The sequence below is a fragment of the Oncorhynchus keta genome, chromosome 22 (assembly GCF_023373465.1).
Source record: "Oncorhynchus keta strain PuntledgeMale-10-30-2019 chromosome 22, Oket_V2, whole genome shotgun sequence".
NCBI classification, from domain to species: domain Eukaryota; kingdom Metazoa; phylum Chordata; class Actinopteri; order Salmoniformes; family Salmonidae; genus Oncorhynchus; species Oncorhynchus keta.
The window spans coordinates 30,657,922-30,668,574 of NC_068442.1; positions in this window are offsets into that span (position 1 = coordinate 30,657,922).

A 10,653-nucleotide genomic window follows, 5' to 3' on the forward strand; every position below is an offset into this window, starting at 1 on the left:
CTACATTGTAGAATAATAATGTAGACATCAAAACTATGAAATAACACAGTAACAGACACATCTCAACATCAACTGTTCAGAGGAGACTGTGTGAATCAGGCCTTTATGGTTGAATTGCTGCAAAGAAACCACCACTAAAGGACACCAATAAGAAGAAGAGACTTGATTGGGCCAAGACGCAGAGTAGGTGAACGGATGATCTCCGCTATGTGTGGCTCCCACCTTGAAGCGTGGAGGATGAGGTGTGATGATGTGGTGGTGCTTTGCTGGTGACACTGTCAGTGATTCATTTAGAATTCAAGGAACACTTAACCAGCATGGCTATCACAGCATTCTGCAACGATACACCATCCCATCTGGTTTGAGCTTAGTGGGACTATAATTTGTTTTTCAACAGGACAATGACCCAACACACCTCCGGGCTGTGTAAGGGCTATTTGACCAAGAAGGAGAGTGATGGAGTGCTGCATCAGATGACCTGGCCTCCACAATCACCCAACCTCAACCCAATTGAGATGGTTTGGGATGAGTTGGACTGCAGAGGGAAGAAAAAGCAGCCAACAACTGCTCAGCATATGTGGGAACTCCTTCAAGACAGTTGGAAAAGCATTCCAAGTGAAGCCGGTTGAGAGAATGTCAAGTGTGTGCAAAGCTGTGGGTGGCTACTTTTGATGTCTGCACTATTATTCTACAATGTAGTAAAGAGTAAAAATAAAAAATTAACTAGAATGAGTAGGTGTGTCCAAACTTTTGACTGGTACTGTATATATACATACAGTACATTCGTAACATTCAGACCCCTTCACTTTTTCCACATTTTGTTACATTACAGCCTTATTCTAAAATGGATTACATCGTTTTCCCCCCTCATCAATCTACACACAATATTACATCATGACAAAGCAAAAGCAGATTTTAGAAATGTTAGCTAATATCACATTTACATACATGTAACTATTCAGACCCTTTACGCTTGATGGTTCCAAATTGATTCCAAGAATGATGGAGGCCACTGTGTTCTTGGGGACCTTCAATAACTGCAGAAATGTTTTGGTACCTTTCCCCAGATATTTGCCTCAACATAATTCTGTCCCAGAGCTCTATGGACAATTCCTTCGACCTCATGGCTTGGTATTTGCGCTGACAACTGTGGGACCTTATATAGACAGATGTGTACCTTTCCAAACGCATATCCAATTAATTGAATTTATCAAAGGTGGACTCCAATCAAGTTGTAAAAACATCTCAAGGATGATAAATGGAAACAGAATGCACCCAAGCTCAATTTTGAGTATCATAGCAAAATGTCTGGATACATATGAAAGTATAAATTAGCATGTATTTTCTAGAAACCTGTTATCGCTTTGTCACTACTGGGTATTGTGTGTAGATTGATGAGGGAAAAATGATTTAATCAAGTTTAGAATAAGGCTGTAACGTAATAAAATGTGGGAAAGGGGAAGGGGTCTGAATACTTTCCGAATGCACTGAATATACACACATATATACACACACAAGCATACACATTAATAGCCATTTCATGGATAGCAATTTCATGGATAGCAGACTATTGTTTTGGCAAGTCGGTTAGGACATCTACTTTGCTGGCTGTGGGTTTCAGTTAGTGTTGGTAACTGTCACGTGGTGAGCCAAGATGAAACAGAGCATAGCATCACAGTATTCGAGAATTTGTATATATTAAGGATCCCCATAAGCTGCTGCTAAGGCAGCTTCCTGCAGTCCAGCAACATTAAGGCAGTTATATACAGTTGAAGTCGGAAGTTTACATACACTTAGGTTGAAGTCATTAAAACTCATTTTTCAACCACTCCACAAATGTCTTGTTAACAAACTATAGTTTTGGCAAGTCGGTTAGGACATCTACTTTGTGCATGACACAAGTAATTTTTCCAATAATTGTTTACAGACAGATTATTTAATTTATAATTCACTGTATCACAATTCCAGTAGGTCAGATGTTTACCGACAGTAAATTGACTGTGCCTTTAAACAGCTTTGAAAATTCGCGAAAATGATGTCATGGCTTTAGAAGCTTCTGATAGGCTAATTGACATAACTTGAGTCAATTGGAGGTGTACCTGTGGATGTATTTCAAGGCCTACCTTCAAACTCAGTGCCTCTTTGCTTGACATCATGGGAAAATCAAAAGAAATCAGCCAAAAATTGGTTCCTCCTTCGGAGCAATTTCCAAATGCCTGAAGGTACCACGTTCATCTGTACAAACAATAGTACGCAAATATAAACACCTTGGGACCACGCAGCCGCCATACCGCTCAGGAAGGAGACACGTTCTGTCTCCTAGAGAATAAAATACTTTGGTGCGAAAAGTGCAAATCAATCCCAGAACAACAGCAAAGGACCTTGTGAAGATGCTGGAGGACAGAGTTACAAATGTATCTATATCCACAGTAAAACGAGTCCTATATTGACATAACCTGAAAGGCTGCTCAGCAAGGAAGAAGCCACTGCTCCAAAACTGCCATAAAAAAGCCAGACTATGGTTTGCAACTGCACATGAGGACAAAGACCATACTTTTTGGAAAAATGTCCTCTGGTCTGATGAAACAAAAATAGAACTGTTTGGACATAATGACCATCGTTATGTTTGAAGGAAAATGGGGGAGGCTTGCAAGCCGAAGAACACCATCCCAACCATGAAGCACGGGGGTGGCTGCATCATGTTGTGGGGGTGCTTTGCTGCAGGAGGGACTGGTGCACTTCACAAAATAGATGGCATCATGAGGATGGAAAATTATGTGGATATATTGAAGCAACATCTCAAGACATCAGTCAGGAAGTTAAAGCTTGGTCGCAAATGGGTCTTCCAAATGGACAATGACCCCAAGCATACTTCCAAAGTTGTGGCAAAATGGCTTAAGGACAACAAAGTCAAGGTATTGGAGTGGCCATCACAAAGCCCTAACCTCAATCCCATAGAACATTTTTGGGCAGAACTGAAAAAGTGTGTGCGAGCAAGGAGGCCTTCAAACCTGACTCCGTTACACCAGCTCTGTCAGGAGGAATGGGCCAAAATTCACCCAACTTATTGTGGGAAGCTTGTGGAAGGCTACACAAGCTTTGACGTTTGACCCAAGTTAAACAATTTAAAGGCAATGCTACCAAATACTAATTGAGTGTATGTAAACCTCTAACCCATTGGGAATGTGATGAAATAAATAAAAGCTGAAAGAAATAATTGTCTCTACTATTATTCTGACATTTCACATTCTTAAAATAAAGTGGTGATCCTAACTGACCTGAGACAGGGATTTTTTACTAGGATTAAATGTCAGGAATTGTGATAAACTGAGTTTAAATATATTTGATTAAGGTGTATGTAAATTTCCAACTGTACCATTTCAAATATTACATGACAATACATTTCATTACACTTTACCCAAAACATTTAGTTTGTTCCCTTAGGCCACTACTCCACTATCACATATTTACAATGCAACACATGTACGTGTGTGTAGAGTTTATGTCTTATGTGCATGTGTGTCTGTGCCTGTGTTTTTTTTCTTCACAATCCCCACAGTTCCATAAGGTATATTTTTATGGTTTCTAAATCTGATTTTGATCAATTTTGCCCTTTGATGAAATTCCTCACGGCAATATGACTGTCAGTGTATACATGAAAGATTAAAAAAACATTAATCTCCATGTCATGCCAATATCCAAAGTATTTGCTGTTTAGCCCTCAATTTAATGAACTTACAACTGCAAGCATTGCATGACTAGCAAATTGTTCAACAATAACTGACATTGTGTATGATCATGAATGTGTTAGTACATTGTGACTTTACTTCCCTATGCGATAGTTTCTGGAAGCAAAAAGTGCTGTGCTGGTGAATTCATGGTTAGTCCCTTGTGGCTCTGAATCCCTGCTTCAGAGCTATTTTCAGCTGGGACTAGGGCTGCGGCGGTCACAACATTTTGTCAGCCGGTGATTGTCAAGCAAATAACTGTCGGTTTCACTGTAATTACTTAACATTAACACATTTAGCATCACCTGGTTTCCATACATAGCCTACTAGCCATTTTAAAAAGTCTAATAAATCCATGTAATATAGCCTCTACATCTTCACAATAAATCCATAATTTATTTTATATAGGTCTAAAGAATCATGATATGAAGAAAACGTCTATTTCAGAAGAAAATAATAAAATACTCTGAGTTGTCCTTATGTTAGGTCCTGATATGGCTATGCCAAATGGCCAGTGTTGACCTGTCATTCAGGGCAGGTGGGGCAGAGCCCCTCATTGAGCCCCACATTTTTAGCAAAAAAGAATAACAAGAAAATGTATGTATATTTTTTTGGGGGGGCTTGCCTGGTTTGCATGTTATTTTGGCATAAATACATGTCACATATCAGTTTGTAAACAATGTAAAAAATAATATATATCATTGAGTTAATAAAGCCTCATACAAACAATGGTTTTTGGCAGCTCCAAAATGCAGGTGTTTCAGCCTAGCTCAGTGCTTTCTGTGGTGGAAATACAGCGCTATATGCAGTGCAGAAAGCACCTACACACAAACAAGATCCCACAACTGAAGGTGGGAAAAAGAGCTGCCTAAGTATGATCCCCAATCAGAGACAACGATAGACAGCTGCCTCTGACTGGAAACCATACCCGGCCAACAAAGAAATAGACAAACTAGAATGCCCACCCAAATCACACCCTGACCTAACCAATTAGAGAAATAAAAAGTCTCCCTAATGTCAGGGCATGACATCTACAAACGTCCGTATATATGGTTGGATTTTTTAATGCATTGTAAGGCTGCATGATGAGACTCTAATGATGATTTGAAGAAAGGCGCTTGAAAGACATGAGCTCTGCTTTGTTTTTTGAGCATGCTGTACATACTCCAATAGTCTCTCATTCACAATTTGACAAGCACTTGATAATCCCTCAAATTTCATGACGGCATAACCCTTTGTGGTCATAATGCACCCAGAAAAAATACATGCCTTTTGCGGCCTGGAGTGCTGCATTGTGCTGCATCTCCCTGAGTCTGCTGCACAAGAGTCTCTCACTCACATCACTCTCTGTCATGTAATCGGGTCTTTCTCACAGGCTACAGTCATGGCCAAAAGTTTTGAGAATGACACAAATGTACATTTTCACAAAGTCTGCTGCTTCAGTGTCTTTAGATATATTTGTCAGATGTTAATATGGAATAATGAAGTATAATTACAAGCATTTCATAAGTGCCAAAGGCCTTTATTGACAATTACATGAAGTTGATGCAAAGAGTCAATATTTGCAGTGTTGACCTCTGCAATCCGCCCTGGCATGCTGTCAATGAACTTCTAGGCCACATCCTGACTGATGGCAGCCCATTCTTGCATAATAATAATTTGTGGGTTTTTGTTTGTCCACCCGCCTTTTGGGGATTGACCACAAATTCCCAATGGGATTAGTTATCACCTTTGCCTTATGGAAAGGTGCTCCATCACGCTGGAAAAGGCATTGTTCGTCACCAAACTGTTCCTGGATGGTTGGGAGAAGTTGCTCTTGGAGGATGTGTTGGTACCATTCTTTATTCATGGCTGTGTTCTTAGGAAAAATTGTGAGTGAGCCCACTCCCTTGGCTGAGAAGCAACCCCACACATGAAAGGTCTCAGGATGCTTTACTATTGGCATGACACAGAACTGATGGTAGTGCTCACCTTGTCTTCTCCGGAAAATATTTTTTCTGGATGCCCCAAACAATCGGAAAGGGGATTCCTCAGAGAAAAGGACTTTACCCCAGTCCTCAGCAGTCCAATCCCTGTACTTTCCCCCTTCTGATGACTAGGTGGCGAATCGCATCTCTGCATGTCTGGCAGACATATCAGTGTGGATGACGGATCACCACCTCAAGCTGAACCTCGGCAAGACGGAGCTGCTCTTCCTCACGGGGAAGGACTGCCCGTTCCATGATCTCGCCATCACGGTTGACAACTCCATTGTGTCCTCCTCCCAGAGCGCTAAGAACCTTGGCGTGATCCTGGACAACACCCTGTCGTTCTCAACTAACATCAAGGCGGTGGCCCGTTCCTGTAGGTTCATGCTCTACAACATCCGCAGAGTACGAACCTGCCTCACACAGGAAGCAGCGCAGGTCCTAATCCAGGCACTTGTCATCTCCCGTCTGGATTACTGCAACTCGCTGTTGGCTGGGCTCCCTGCCTGTGCCATTAATCCCCTACAACTCATCCAGAACGCCGCAGCCCGTCTGGTGTTCAACCTTCCCAAGTTCTCTCACGTCACCCCGCTCCTCCGCTCTCTCCACTGGCTTCCAGTTGAAGCTTGCATCCGCTACAAGACCATGGTGCTTGCCTACGGAGCTGTGAGGGGAACGGCACCTCAGTACCTCCAGGCTCTGATCAGGCCCTACACCCAAACAAGGGCACTGCGTTCATCCACCTCTGGCCTGCTCGCCTCCCTACCACTGAGGAAGTACAGTTCCCGCTCAGCCCAGTCAAAACTGTTCGCTGCTCTGGCCCCCCAATGGTGGAACAAACTCCCTCACGACGCCAGGACAGCGGAGTCAATCACCACCTTCCGGAGACACCTGAAACCCCACCTCTTTAAGGAATACCTAGGATAGGATAAGTAATCCTTCTCACCCCCCCCCCCCTTTAAGATTTAGATGCACTATTGTAAAGTGACTGTTCTACTGGATGTCATAAGGTGAATGCACCAATTTGTAAGTCGCTCTGGATAAGAGCGTCTGCTAAATGACTTAAATGTAATGTTAAATGTACCTTTTGCAGAATATCAGTCTGTCCCTGATGTTTTTACTGGAGAGAAGTGGCTTCTTTGCTGCTCTTCTTGATACATGGCCATCCTCCAAAAGTATTCGCCTCACTGTGTGTGCATATGCACTCACACCTGCCTGCTGCCATTCCTGAGCAAGCTCTGTACTGGTGGTGCCCCGATCCCACAGCTGAATCAACTTTAGGAGAAGGTCCTGGAGCTTGCTGGACTTTCTTGGGCGCCCTGAAGCCTTCTTCACAACAATTGAACCGCTCTCCTTGAAGTTCTTGGTGATCCGATAAATGGTTGATTTAGGTGCAATCTTACTGGCAGCAATATCCTTGCCTGTGAAACCCTTTTTGTGCAAAGCAATGATGGCGGCACGTGTTTCCTTGCAGGTAACCATGGTTGACAGAGGAAGAACAATGATTCCAAGCACCACCCTCCTTTTGAAGCTTCCAGTCTGTTATTCGAACTCAATCAGCATGACAGAGTGATCTCCAGCCTTGTTCTCGTCAACACTCACACCTGTGTTAACTTCTTGTTGACAGGGGGGCAGTATTGAGTAGCTTGGATGAATAAGGTTCCCAGAGTAAACTGCCTGCTACTCTGTCCCAAATGCTAATATATGCATATTATTATTAGTACTGGATAGAAAACACACTGAAGTTTCTAAAACTGTTTGAATGATGTCTGTGAGTATAACATAACTCATATGGCAGGCGAAAACCTGAGACAAAAACAAACCAGGAAGTGGGAAGAGGTTGATTGCCTGTCCAATATGCTGTGTCTATGGGGCCAGATTGCACTTCCCAAGGCTTCCAGCAGATGTCAATAGTCTTTAGAAAGTTGTTTGAGGCTTATATTGTGGAAGGGTGTCGAATAAGAGCTGTTTCAACAAGTGGAATAGGCTGAAGCCAATCAGTTGTTTACTGCGCGGTCACACGGGTGCGTCGTTCCTTCTTTTTCCTCTGTAATGAATATGCTATTGTCCGGTTGGAATATTATTGAAGATTTAGTATAAAAAGACCCTAAGGATTGATTGTAAACATCATTTGACATGTTTCTACAAACTGTAAGGGAACTCTTTTGACTTTTCGTCTGGATTTTGCGCTCATGCATTGTGCCTTTGGAATAGTGAACTAAACACACAAACTAACGGAGGTATTTGGATATAAATATGGACGTAATCGAACAAAACAAACATTTATTGTGGAAATGGGAGTCCTGGGAGTGCATTCTGACAGAGATCAGCTAAGCTAAGATGTATGCTATTTATGACTTTTGTTGACTCCACAATTTGGCGGGTAACTGTATGGCTAGCTTTTGTGGCTGAACGCTGCTCTCAGATTATTGAATATTGTGCATTTGCCGTAAAGCTTTTTTGAAATCTGACACAGCGGTTGCATTAAGAACAAGATTATCTTTAATTCTATGTAAAACATGTATCTTTCATCAAAGTTTATGATGAGTATTTATGTTATTTGATGTGGCTCTCTGCAATTTCTCCAGATGTTTTGTAGGCATTTCTGAACATGGCGCCAATGTAAACTTTTTGGATATAAATATGAACTTGATCGAACAAAACGAGAAGTGTATCTTTAAAATGGTGTAAAATACTTGTATGGTTGAGGAATTGTAATTATGAGATTTCTGTTGTTTTGAATTTGGCGCCCTGCAATTTCACTGGCTGTTGGCAAGGTGGAACACTACTGTCCCGAACGATCCAAGAGAGGTTAACGAGAGAATCACTGACATGATGTCAGCTGGTCCTTTTGTGGCAGGGCTGAAATGCAGTGGAAATGTTTTTGGGGGATTAAGTTCATTTGCATAGCAAAGAGGGACTTTGCAAATAATTGCAATTCATCTGATCACTCTTCTTAACATTCTGGAGTATATGCAAATTGCCATCATACAAACTGAGGCAGCAGACTATGTTAAAATTCATATTTGTGTCATTCTCAAAACTTTTGTCCACGACTGTACAAGTTAAGACCGACACAACGCAAATGCTTGCGTCCTTATCCAATTCCGAGGTGAATAATGAAGATATTGGATGAACTGGGACTGACAGTCTGGGACTGTTGTGGGATGCGATAGATCCCAAATTAATACAACCACTAGCATCAAAAAAACTTGTGGCTGACACAGATCAGAACATTTACCTTAAAATGTTGATAAACTATTAGGCTATTTCTTCATGTTATTAATTCCATTAGCGGAAAACACCATTATCAAAAGTGACCGCAAATGCAATTATGCATGTAATGCTATTATTAGCATTAGCACACTGGGATTCTCTGCCTCTAACCCTATTACAGGGGCTGAGTCACTGGCTTACTGGTGCTCTTTCATGCCGTCCCTAGGAGGGGTGCGTCACTTGAGTGGGTTGAGTCACTGATGTGATCTTCCTGTCTGGGTAAGTATGCTCTCTCTAATTCTCTCTTTCTTTCTCTCTCTCGGAGGACCTGAGCCCTAGCACCATGCCTCAGGACTACCTGGCATGATGACTCCTTGCTGTCCCCAGTCCACCTGGCCGTGCTGCTGCTCCAGTTTCAACTGTTCTGCCTTAATATTATTTGACCATGCTGGTCATTTATGAACATTTGAACATCTTGGCCATGTTCTGTTATAATCTCCACCCGGCACAGACAGAAGAGAACTGGCCACCCCCCATAGCCTGATTCCTCTCTAGGTTTCTTCCTAGGCTTTGGCCTTTTTAGGGAGTTTTTCCTAGCCAACGTGCTTCAACACCTGCATTGCTTGCTGTTTGGGGTTTTAGGCTGGGATTCTGTACAGCACTTTGAGATATTAGCTGATGTACGAAGGGCTATATAAATAAATACATTTGATTTGATTATAAAGGTGCATTTTTATGGTGAAAATTATCTCCCCAAACTTGAAACTGACGCGCTGCGTATGTATGCCAGTTAGGCTCTACACTCCTTGTAAAGTGGATTAATATGCTTAATTTTTGAATAGTTATTTGGCCACTTTTGTTGTGATACAAACCTTATTAAAACAAATTAGGCTGATGGGCTAGGCTACATGAGGTGTGCAACTATGATCTGAAAAAGTCGCAAAAAAAGGCATTGTTTCATACGCTGGGCATCATTCACAAGTGATAATATATCATTCACAAGTGATAGGCTAATATTGTCACCCATCAGACTATTCTTGATTTAATATTGTCTTTACATATACTAAATACCGTGTGTGACATTTGTTTTGATTTAGAATGGACTATTATCATGCACCTTGATGGGTTCTGACTTAAAAACCTATATGAAATATCCTTCTTCATGTCACTGAGGGAGAGAGAATGGAATGCAGAACATTTACATTCTGTCAGAACAACGCTCTTGTCTATTGTTAGACATCAGGTATCCTATGGAAAGGCGAAAGGCAACAGTCTGGTACAAGTCAATAGAACAGCTGTGCGTTGGGGAGAAGTGAGCAATTTGGGCCGAGGTCAATTCTGTCTTATGCAGCTGTGTGAACCAGTGGGTGAATAAACTTGGTTTGAGTTTATAATGGTCTGTGGGTTTTTACTCTGTTTATATAGTACCTAGCAACTTGTATGGAAACAGGGGCAGAGGAAAAAAAGACATGTCATCTATGCACTTAAATAGTGATTGGAGGACTCGAAGGCCTGTGGTTTATTTTCATGCCAACCAGGTAGGCTATACTCCTGTTGTAAATAAAAGCAATGTGCTTAATATAAGGAAAGTTGATAAATAAATATCATAGGCCTGGCCTTTTGAAACTGATGGGATCTTCATATTTTTATGAGCGGCCATCACTTTGTTTTTCTCCCGCAAATTCATAGCCTATAGAAATGTTGCGCAACATGAGCTCATGGGCTCTAATAAAGTCTTTGAT